The following is an 11,591-nucleotide window of genomic DNA, read 5'->3' as shown; positions in this document are numbered from 1 at the left end:
GAGAGCCAAATTTTTTAAACTTAAACTATATAGGTCGGTACATTGTTATTAACTTAATTAGGGTACTCCTAAGGCTTAGGAAGAGCCACACTTAAGGGGCCATGTGGCTCGCGAGCCGCAGTTTGCCAACCACGGGTCTAGGTTAAAGTAAAATAAAAATGAGGGATTAAAGAGTTGAAGGCTAGGAGAACCTCATTTTTGCTAAATCTGGCACAAACTCAACCTCTTTCTCCAAACTGTACTCCAGGCAGCCTCTACCAGTTGATACAAGTGTACATTTGAGATAAAAAATGATTGGGTTTGTATGTTTGGATCTAGACTATGTCTTTTGTGTGACTATGTCTTCTGCCTTTGATAACAATAACTTGAATAATCATTGCTAAGCAACAGATGTCAAGTAATGGCATTTAAGAACTTGACTGATTATATCTGCATCAACTGCCTTGCATTAGAGAAAACAATACCACTATGAGATCAGTGAAAATCAAGACCGTGGCATGCAGGGAACAGCAGGAACGTACTATTTTGCGACCACATTTCATTTCACTGACAAGAACATGCTCTCGGTTGTTTGTCGTAGGCACTGCAACACCAGCCTCTCTAGAATTCTGAAAAAGAAATATCATTGCTGAAACTGGTTTGGCTCAGTGGATAGAGCGTCGGCCTGCGGACTGAAAGGTCCCGGGTTCGATTCCGGTCAAGGGCATGTACCTGGGTTGCGGGCACATCCCCAGTAGGAGATGTGCAGGAGGCAGCTGATCGATGTTTCTCTCATCGATGTTTCTAACTCTCTATCTCTCTCCCTTCCTTTCTGTAAAAAATCAATAAAATATATTTTTAATAAAAAGAAATATCATTGAGGCTGATAATTTAAGGTGACACCGACGTTATTGTATCCTTTCTCAGTTGTATCTACTAAAATGACATAATTTTCTAGAACACAGCATGGGTTACCATCAACCCCACCAACTACAAGAATGTGCCAAGGTTAATTAGAAACATGTGCTGTTGCCATAGTAGGCTGAACCTCTCATTTGTATGGGCTTCCAGGCATTCTCTCATTCTGGGCCACCCCTCATAGTGCTCATCCAAAATGACAGTCTTTAGAGTGACAGGATATGTTCTGGGGCAAGATCTAGCTGCCTTTGTTCAACAAATACTTCTTTTTAAAAATGTTAATTTTTCAAATTTTATTTTTCAGTTATAGTTTTCATTCCATACTATTTTGTATTAGTTTCAGGTTTGTAGCATAGTGGTTAAACAACCAGGTACTTTCAAAGGCACCCCCACCTGGCAACATATATAATTATTACAATATTAGTGACAATATTCTCTATGCTGTACTTTACATCCCCATTGACTATTTTGTAACTACCAACTTATAGTTCTTTATCCCTTCACCTTTTCAACCCAGTCCCCCAATGTCCCTTCCCTCTACCAACCATTAGTCTGTTCTCTGTATCTCTGAGTCTGTTTCTATTTTGTTTGTTAGCAATACTTCTTATTGATCATGTAAAAAAACAGAACTATTAATTATAGGAAACGAAAAGACAAAGCATATAAATTCTTTGCCTGCACAAATTCAAAGTCCGTTAGAGGAATACTTATATTTATTCATTCTTCATGTCTCAACACAAATGTATTTTAGTTTTCTCACTAGTTCTTGCATGCAATTATTCATCACAGAACTCTTGACATTTCCAATGTCTCTCTCTCTGGCTTGTGAACTTTACGTGGCCATATTCTGAGTCTGTTTCACCAATTATCACCATAGTCTTGTCTGACACAGAGCAGGTGCTCACTAAATAATTTTAAATAAGAGAGATAGAATTATGATTGAAAGAATAAGCAATAACATATGTTATGTTGTCATAAATCTGATGTGCCATTGAACTATAGAGGGGAAAGGAGCCTCTGACTCTCTAGATCAGGGAATGTTCATCAAGCATTTTAACTGGACTTTAAAAAGTAGAGATCGTTTGGATTTATGATGAAATAACAAAATGGTGAAAATTGGATATAGAGTCAATAGCAAAAAAAGGAATGTTTCATTTTATCTATCTTAGATTGAATAATAAAAGTAGAAACCTGGAAATGGGTGTGGGGTCTATGGCATGGTGATCAAGGAAAAACTTCGAGCCTAGAGAAAAACATGGCCAGAGGTGTGCTTCAGTTGTATTAAGCGACCAGTGGTGTATAAAAAGTAAAGAGACTGAAGACCATGAAATCAGGTAGAAAGCTATTACAGTAAAGACAGTGAGCATCTGGCAATGAAAATAGAAAGAAGGTTCAAAAGCTGTAAAGGGTCTTGGAAACAATTGGAAATTAATTGAATGCAAAAGCGGTGGTGCAAGAACAAGAGAGGAGTAAACATTCATTGGTTTATTCAACAGTTTTGTTTTAAATGATCACTTGCTGTGCACCAGACAAATAGGTATGTTAAGCTAAAGGGAGAATGAGTATGGTGGAGCATTTATAAGTTTAAAGTATACAGAATAATGATTTGACATATATTATGAAATGATTACCTCAATACATATAGTTAACATCCATCATATATAAAAGAAAACAATTATTTTCCTTCTGATGAGAACCTCAGAATATACTCTTAATTTTCATATCTGCCATTATCATGTTGTACATTACATCCCTAGCACTTATTGATTCTATAACTGAAAGCTTGTACCTTTTGACCACCTTCACCCAATCCTGCTCCACACACTGGTAATCACAAATTCAATCTCTTTTTACAATGAGCTTTCATATATTATTTACTGTTGACGCTATTACAAGTGCCCCCCACCAACCCTTCCCCTAGCCTGGGAAAAGGGCAATGTGGTCCTCATGTGATGGCCCCTCTTACCTTTCTGATGTAGTCTGTCTTTGTCTCTCTGTGTGGTTCACCGTCACGCCCCTTTCCTAGATTCTCTGTGATGTGTTGACCATAAAGTGCTGTTGGTTATTCTTCTTGTGATGTGGAGTGAAGCCAAGGCCAACCTATGTTGCCATCTTGGTCATGTCACTCCTAGTTGATGGGGCATTTATAAAAAAATAGAATACAATAGAAATAGCAGTGATTAGTGTAATGAAAAGTTTGAGACGAGATGATCAAGGAGTATTTCTATAGAGATCTCTCCTGAAAAGTTGGAACAAGAAGGAAGGAGAAGTCAGGTCTAGAAATACTGCAGATTCAGCCAGACAGTAGGTTGTAAGCGGGGGGAGGGAGTATGAGGAATGAAGAAACTATAACTTAAGAGAGAAGTAGGGGCCAAAGATATAAAGTCATTATTATAGAAACTGTGGTAAAATAAAATAAAAAAGGTAAGCATTAAATAACATAGAAGACAAGGAAGGGAAGGATAGATTCCAGGAGAGCCCTGACATTTGAGAACATGACAAAGAAGAATATGGAGAGATGAGATGAATGCAATGTGTTACTCCAGAAAGTAATATAATAAAGAAAGAAAACATTAGTTATTATCAACAGGTTGGTAATGTCTAGGTAAGTGAGGATTCTAGATTTTTTTGTTTAATGGAAGTTCAATGGCATTGGTATTCTTAGAAGACCATTTTTAATGGGTTGCTGGATCAGACCCATGATCTGAGGTTTAGGAGTAAAAAGGTTATAAAAAGATAAAAAAGGTTAGTACTTCATTATTGAATGTGATCATTGAGGGGAAATGGTGGCCAGATTGGAAGATAGAGTGATTTTGTTGTGTTATATTTATTTAGGGAGAATAGAGCAAGTGTTCACATTTTAATGCTGATGTAAATTAGTCATAAGAGAGGATGAGATGAAGGCATAAGGAAGAGAAAGAGAAAGATTTCCAGAATGTCAAAATCACTGACCTCAATGACAGGGCCAATAGGATTATCTGGTGGGACTTACTTTCATCTGTACTTATATTTCCTTGCTCCTTATCCAGAGAAAGAAAAATAATAATTAAGATAACAGTTTTAATCTAAGCTCTCAATTTCTTTCTTAGAAACAAGCAAGGTTGTCTGCTGGCTGGTGGTGGTGGGATGAGGCTTTATCATCTACCATGTATTGCAATGAAATATGTTCAGAGCATGAATATCTCAATAAGGGGAAACAAGATAATCTCCTTACTCTGATGCTGTTTATTTGTTTTGTAATATTGGGCAAGTTACTCCAAAAACTCAAGCAATCTCTTCTGTGAAAGAGATTATTAATACTATTAACACTGTTATAGGGTAGACATGAGAATCAAGTAAGAGCTAACATTTATTGAGCGGTGCCAATATCTTAAAATATAACAACTGAAATGGAAGTACATTTTAATTTCCTTACCTGATTTTAAACATCCATAAAAGTAAATACTGTACCTTATATTTCTTTGTATGCTTTGTTGTACTAGGCTTGGAGAATTGCACAGAATGAGAGCTTTAAAAAATATTTTAATTCATAAGAATTTTTAGATATCCTTGGGTTTTCTTGGTGGACAGTAATACCAAGGACTTTGTATTAATGTATTTTTAGAGTAATGTCAAATATACCAGTTTCCCTTTGTTGTCTATTATAGGTATATCATACATTTATGAACAGTTCAGACTTACATCACCTCTGTAATATTTTCCAAGGTTAAAGGCATTAATTTCTACACTTCAACTGAAAATATATATATCTCCTTTGGCATCCTAACCATTTTAATCTGTCCTGTGTGGGATTTACTCAATTCCTTTGGCTATCTATCAACTCTCCTCTACATATGGAAATGAAACATATTGCAGCTGCAAGGGGCTTAGTTGTCTAACCTCAGAATCCATTCATAACAGCAAGTTTCTAAAACCAAGTGGGAACTCATTTCCAAATGGTGTATGATACAGTTCTATTGTTTTCTAGGGTGTTTTCATGTCAAGTAAAATTAGAATAGGATAGGCTTTATATTTGATGAGAGCAATATAGTTTCAATTATCTTCTAATTTATATTTACACACAGCTTATTAAGCATATTATAGATGGAAAAGATCTAAAAGCATTTTTCCCAGAGTTTTTAAAAACACTTTTTATAGCAAATGAAGCATTCACGGAAGCTCAATAATCTAAAGCAATTACACTTTCAACTGTTATAAGGGTGGATTACTCTTTTCCAATTTTTCCCTTAATTATATTCCCATGGAGAACACTAGATATTTCTGCAGAACTCCACAACTGAAGAATATACTTTGAAATCTACTAATCTTTTCTAATCATTCTCATTTCAGATGGATTAATAGACTGAGTGAGGGCTGATTTTAGTATGTTACTGAAATAGTTGGAACCAGAATCCAGGTATCTTGGCTTTATCATACCACACTGAGTCATTGCCTGTGTCATCTCTAGAAACTTCTTGTGGCCTTTTGAACCAATCCAGGATTCTGTTAGGAAGAAAAAAGTAGAAGATAGGGATGGCTTTTGGGTACACACTTAATAGTCTCCATAACTGAAAACTCAGAACACAGAGATGGATCACACCTATCTTCTATATATATAAAAGGTTACTATGCAAAGTGTCCCCTGGGGAGTTCAAGTGCTTGCTATGACGTGCAGTGAGACCACCAGGGGGTGGTGTGGAATGAAGGAAGGCCCCTGCTAGCAGCCAGAGGGCCCTGATCGCCAGCCAGGCCTAGCAACCCTACCCAGGCACGAATTTCATGCACCAGGCCCCTAGTCTTTTATATTTTCAGCTTTAAAACATAAACAATTTTCCAATCACAGTCAGTGTTAACTATGCAAAATCTGATAGAGATTTCTGAGAAAACTTCAGTTTCCTGGTTAAAGAGTATAGATGCAGGGAGCACTGCTCTTTCCCCCTATGCTCCTACCTTAAACGTGAGAGCTAGTACCAGAGTGGATATGAGGCAACATACCACCTCTTCAAGCATAGCAGAGTAGAAAAAGATGTCTTGATCTTTGAGGCTACTGACTGATAAGTTATCCTCCTATTTGTTTAAAATTTGGTAATTAAGCTTTGGTTGTTATTGGTAGCCTAATATATTTCTGCGAAGTAACATAAATTCTACCACGTTTTCATTTGTTCCAAAGGGAAGCTATGCTCTGAGAGGATGTTTTTGAGTTATGAAAGCCTCCAATACTAGTGAGTTCTCCATAGAAAAAGGAAAAAGTCATGGATGGTGTTTAGCATTTCTCTCTCTCTTTTTTTTTTGTATCGTAACTTAGTGTATCATGTTCATGAACTCATTCTACTTTAATGATAACCTTTGGTATTTGCAGTATATATATAATGTTCAATCTAATATTTTATAGTTATGTTTATGATCTGTCACATATTCTGGGTATTACTGTAGTCAAGGGGGTACAGTCCATTGAGGAATAATAAGATATATTTGATGAAAATGACTTCACTGATAATTTTTCAAAAAATATACCTTTTAAACCTTAAATGCTAAATATAGGTATGTAAAATGATTAGTATACCAGTGTTTTAACTGTCATACTAGTACTAACAGTTCATTGTCTTTGCCCATACCTGGATATTCCTACTTGCACCTACATTAACTGAATAGGATAAATTTAAAATTTATCATATATTTTATTTAAAATATCTCTTGCAGATATCACCAATGAGTGATATCACACACAAAAGCACTGTCAGGAACTGGAAGATAGGAGGAAATCAAGATTGGGATATTTATTTCTTTTCCTCCTAATTGTAATTTTTTTGTGTGTGATTATCACCAATGAGGGTCAGGAAAATGTACTGAGAAAACTTCCCTTGGCCAAGTCTTTATATTATAAAACCATGGAATTCTAAATTTTTAAACATATCCTTCTTTCATCGCATTTAGGAAATCTGTCATCTCTTAAAAAGTGTTTCTCAAGCACGTTTCTGATTAAAAATTCTCAAGCACTTACTGAGCCGACTGTACTTTTATCCTTCATTAATCCATGATTAATATATAACAAGTAAATCACTTTATTTGTTCAAGTACTAATTTTGGTGTGGACAGCTTCTCATGTCTATGCACTGTAGAGGCTCCAAAGCAAAAATAATTTAGGAATTATGAAGATTAACGGTTCCCTCGAAACTAACTAAAGGAGGCTAAAAGAAGAAAAATGATTCATTTGTAACTTTTATCTGGTAGTAACTTCATGTTCTAACTACTCATGCGCGGGCATATTGTTATGAATATTCAAAAGGATTTTTAATGGCTTAGTAATTTTTCTTCCTTTGTTTTTAGGAACAGAAATCATAACACACACTGAAATAGAGGATCACACTTGTCAAAGTAATATATCATTTGATGCTTTCACTATCTTTCCTAGCACCATCAAAGGCAAGCACCACGCCCATCCAGATTTTAATGCAGAAATAACAAAGCTGGCTTAGTCTGGACTCCCTTGATTAAAGTTAGAATATCCAAGTTTCACTTACCAAGAGTCATCACAGATCTGTTTGAAGTAGGTATTATGTTAGCTGCAGGTTTTCTCAGCGTGATGTTTCTGCTCAGGTCTCTCTACTGAGTACATAGAAGCTGGTAGTTGGCAAAGTCACCTGGAAGAATCAGAATTTGCTCATGTTATTTTTGCTTCACATCTAAGAAAGTAATGTGTTTGTTGTTTATGATCCCTTTTCTTCTCAGACCTTTGCCTGCTATGTGCCTCTGTCTACTGGACCACTCAGGCTTTCGGTTGCATTTGCCACTGGAAGCACTGTCAGGAACTGGAAGATAGGAGGAAATCAAGATTGGGATATTTATTTCTTTTCCTCCTAATTGTAATTTTTTGTGTGTGTTTGCACTCAGTATTTATTGATCCTATGTGGATGACATCTTTTTCATGGCTCAACATATTCTAAAGACTCCTGGTACATATGTAGCTCCCTTCTCTCCCTCCAACAGTCCAAGGGATGGTATTGGCTTACATCTGTTACTACTCCCTTGGTGATAAACCATTTGTTGTGGTCTAATTAGTCATACCCCCAATTCTGTGAACATTATTTGAATAGTTTCCTTCTAATTATTTAGAGTCAGTTAGGGTCCCAAAAGGAAATAGTAATATCAAAAGCTACTTGATTTTGGTATATTTCTTAGGGACAGTGTATAATTTCTCAGGAAAAGAACATTACCCAGGTTTTGTCACTAAACTACTTCTCTTCCGCCTTTGCAGAAGACAAAAAAAATGTAACTTACGGGTTAGTGATTTTCAACTATTTTTGTTATGCCACCTAATATTCACATGTTCACTGCAGAACTATACACAAGGTAAGTCTAATGCTTGCATGAGTTAAGAATTTCCTTCATACGTAAGGCGTATCAAAAATGTGTGAGAATAAGGTTGTCATAGATCACCTTTAAACTGTGCAACCTTATTTTTAAAGAAATGCATTTTTAAACTTTATTGGTACTAACACATTTTGCAACATACCACAGATCTCTTGTGGACCACCCATGGCGCAGCCAAGATCTGCTCTTCCTGAGACACAGATGAAAAGATGCTTCCCTTTTAGGAGCTTCTATCAGGAGGTGAGTAATACATTATCTTCTTCTATTGCTCATAGTAGTCCAGCCCTTTAACAACAAGTCAAAGACACGGAATTAACATTGATGCAAATACAGATTTTTTCAAAACTTTTCAAACTATGTTGATATTATTTGTTATCTGGAATGAAGCTAAACTTTAGAAACCATGAATATTGTTAGATATTTAAGAAGAGAAAGAAGGTATGTTTTCTCGACCAGTCACTCTTACATTTCTTTCTTTACACATTGAGAACTATATAGCATCCTTTACCTGCTCAGTGTGCATTGAGCATCTACTATGCCAGTTTCACTGCTAAATCAGCAATAATCCAGGAAATGGTCCCATTCTTTAAATATGATTTCTGGTTCTCAGTTAAGAAAAAATCAAATTATATTTGTCATGAAATATTTCTGAATTTTACTAAGTTATATAGTTTTTTTACTTTTCTTGAAATTACAACATGCAGGGTGTGGCAAAAGTAGGTTTACAGTTCATTCTTGATCTGTTTTTCATATGAACAATTGTGAACCTACTTTTGCCCCACCCTGTATTTATAAATGGAACTGTGCTTATATTGTTAGATCATATGTAGCCATGCAGATTTGCATAGATATTTTCCCCAGAAATTTAAATTTTATCATCGTTTAACTGGGACAATTAGCATAATTATTGCATACTACATCTTCAGCAACAGGAGGCACTATAGAGACATTCAGGGCTATTTTATAGAATTGGCCGTGTAAATTAGTCTTCATTAAACAGTTTTGCACAGTATTCATAGCTTTTTAACATTTATTGTGCCTTGCCTTCCACTTTAGAGAAAACTACAGATTTTAAGGAAAAATAAGTTGAATTAAACATTTGTTTTTACCTACATGTTTTCTTTATTATAGCGGATAAGAGACCTCAGAGATGGACCATTTTTCAGATTATGCAGCTGAGACTGGGGTAGTTTTAGTATCTGCTTGTTCAAGGGATAGAGTGAGGCCTTGAGGACTAGGTTCAATTCCCAAGTTCCTCTTAGGGTGCCTGGTCAACATTATACAAGCAAATCAAGGCAGAATTGAGAGCACTGCCAAATCCTAAAGATGATTTAATAGTGTCATCTGACATTCAGAATAAAACAAGTATGACTTTTTATTAGCTCTGGATAACTGCTTTACCAATGTCAATCCATAAAATAATCATGAGTGAGGAACACAGATTAAATACGGGTTTTTAGCAATTACACTAGATGATACAATACCAGGGTTCAAGAGCTATACTTTGAGAAATGTTGCTCCAGAAAACTGAAAGGATAAAACTTGATACTTTTCTACTCGTCAGCTAAAAGGAACTATATCCAGTGTCAAAAAAATCAGACGGGCACAATTGTTTGTCACTATACTTCTTGTTAAATCTAAACTGTTGAATTAAAAAGTCATATATTTAAAAGAGACTTGAGGATTTAATAATCTGTTTCTTAGAACTCAAAATCTTAAATATGCTGCTAACTGGTGCTCATTATAGCCAAAATAACAGTGTCATTTAGAACATTTTTTCTTACGTGCTAGAATTACAGATTTTATTAGGTTTATTAAGAAATGTTTCTGACCCTAGTGGCACCTCCAAAGAGAAAACAATAGTGACATTTCTAATATCTTTCCCACTCCATACACATATCCCCGCACCCCCAACCCCAAGAGCCATCCTTGTATGCTTCCTTGCTAAGGGCAGAGGTCCTATAGGTAAGGGGATAAAGAGTAGAACTAAATGATGACTTATGAAAAGGAAAAGTGCTTTAATAGAGATATAATCTGTGTGAATGTATGTACATATGTATGATAATGGTGGGAAGCAGCAGCTGGTGCATGCAATTGACTTTAGTATTAAATAATAAAACCCAAGGCATTTGAAGACATCAGTGGGTAGGTTTGGTCTGAACAATGTGTACGAGCTTCATAGGGCACGAGTAGCAAGATCAATAAAGCAAAACTAGACATAGCAGAAGTAAGTTTAAAAACCTGTGCAGTTATTCAGAGACCTTTGTCTTCGGATTTAAACTAAGTGTAATAACTCGTTGAAAAGTTGCAAGTTTTCTATTCTACTTAAAATTTGTGTTCAGCCTTTATTATAATCATTAGCTCACCTAGAAACTTTTAATCCATGCAGTTTATATTATTCTTTTTTTTTGTGCCTAAGGCTCCACTTTAATAAATGAAAAAGAAAATGGAGCAAGGAATAAATGTATCTGAAAGCGACCTTGGGATGTTGGTACTGTCTATTCAAAGACTGAGCAGCCCCATATTGAGTGACTATTTTATCAAAACTACATTAATAAAATGTAACGTGTTTTTCCTTCAAAGGGGGATCAAACCTAGGTTGTTCATTTCCCCTCAATAAAGAAGTTAAAGTATATAGAGAGATTTCACCTGAAGTTGACCTAAGAAAGGTAAAAGCCCAGCATCCACTTTCTGGCAACGTTATGCAGATGCAAGTAAAGGGAGTTGGAAAAAAAAGAAAAAACTTTGCCTTAGTGATCAGTCTTTTTTGATGCAAGTTTTATCCAATGTATCTTTAACTTACTGTTCAAAAATAAAACCACATCTAGTGAGCTGGCCCCTGAGTAAGGCAAAGATGCTAAGGCTTATTTTGCACGTATATAAAGAAGGTGAAGTGGCCTTACCTCCAACTGGTCCCAGTGCCATGAAATTCTACCAGTACTTACAGGTGAGATTTTCTCCAAGGTTCCAGGGGTACAAATGCAGATAGGAAAGATAACATCATGCTAACACAGGTAAATACTAATTGACAGAATACCAGGAGACGTAATAATGGAAGCACTGATGTTCACAGGGTGGAGGGCAGCCACCGGCAATACTCCATGTTGCAGAACAAACAGTACAAGAGCCCTGATGATGAGGCTAAGGGTGTGTGGAGAAAGGTGCCAAGAAAGAATGTAAAGTAAGAGGTGGGACCAAAATTGAATGAGTATAATATGGAATTTTGTAGGCAGCAAAATCATGTTGTAGCAGAATACCTGATAGTTTGGTCTTTTAATGGAAATATAGTAAGAGCTATAAGCTAGTTTATAAAGCAGGCTGTCAGGAGGAGACCTTTGACCAAT

Source organism: Myotis brandtii, unplaced genomic scaffold (genome assembly GCF_000412655.1).
Source record: "Myotis brandtii unplaced genomic scaffold, ASM41265v1 scaffold550, whole genome shotgun sequence".
Lineage (NCBI taxonomy): Eukaryota > Metazoa > Chordata > Mammalia > Chiroptera > Vespertilionidae > Myotis > Myotis brandtii.
This window is presented reverse-complemented; position numbering follows the sequence as displayed.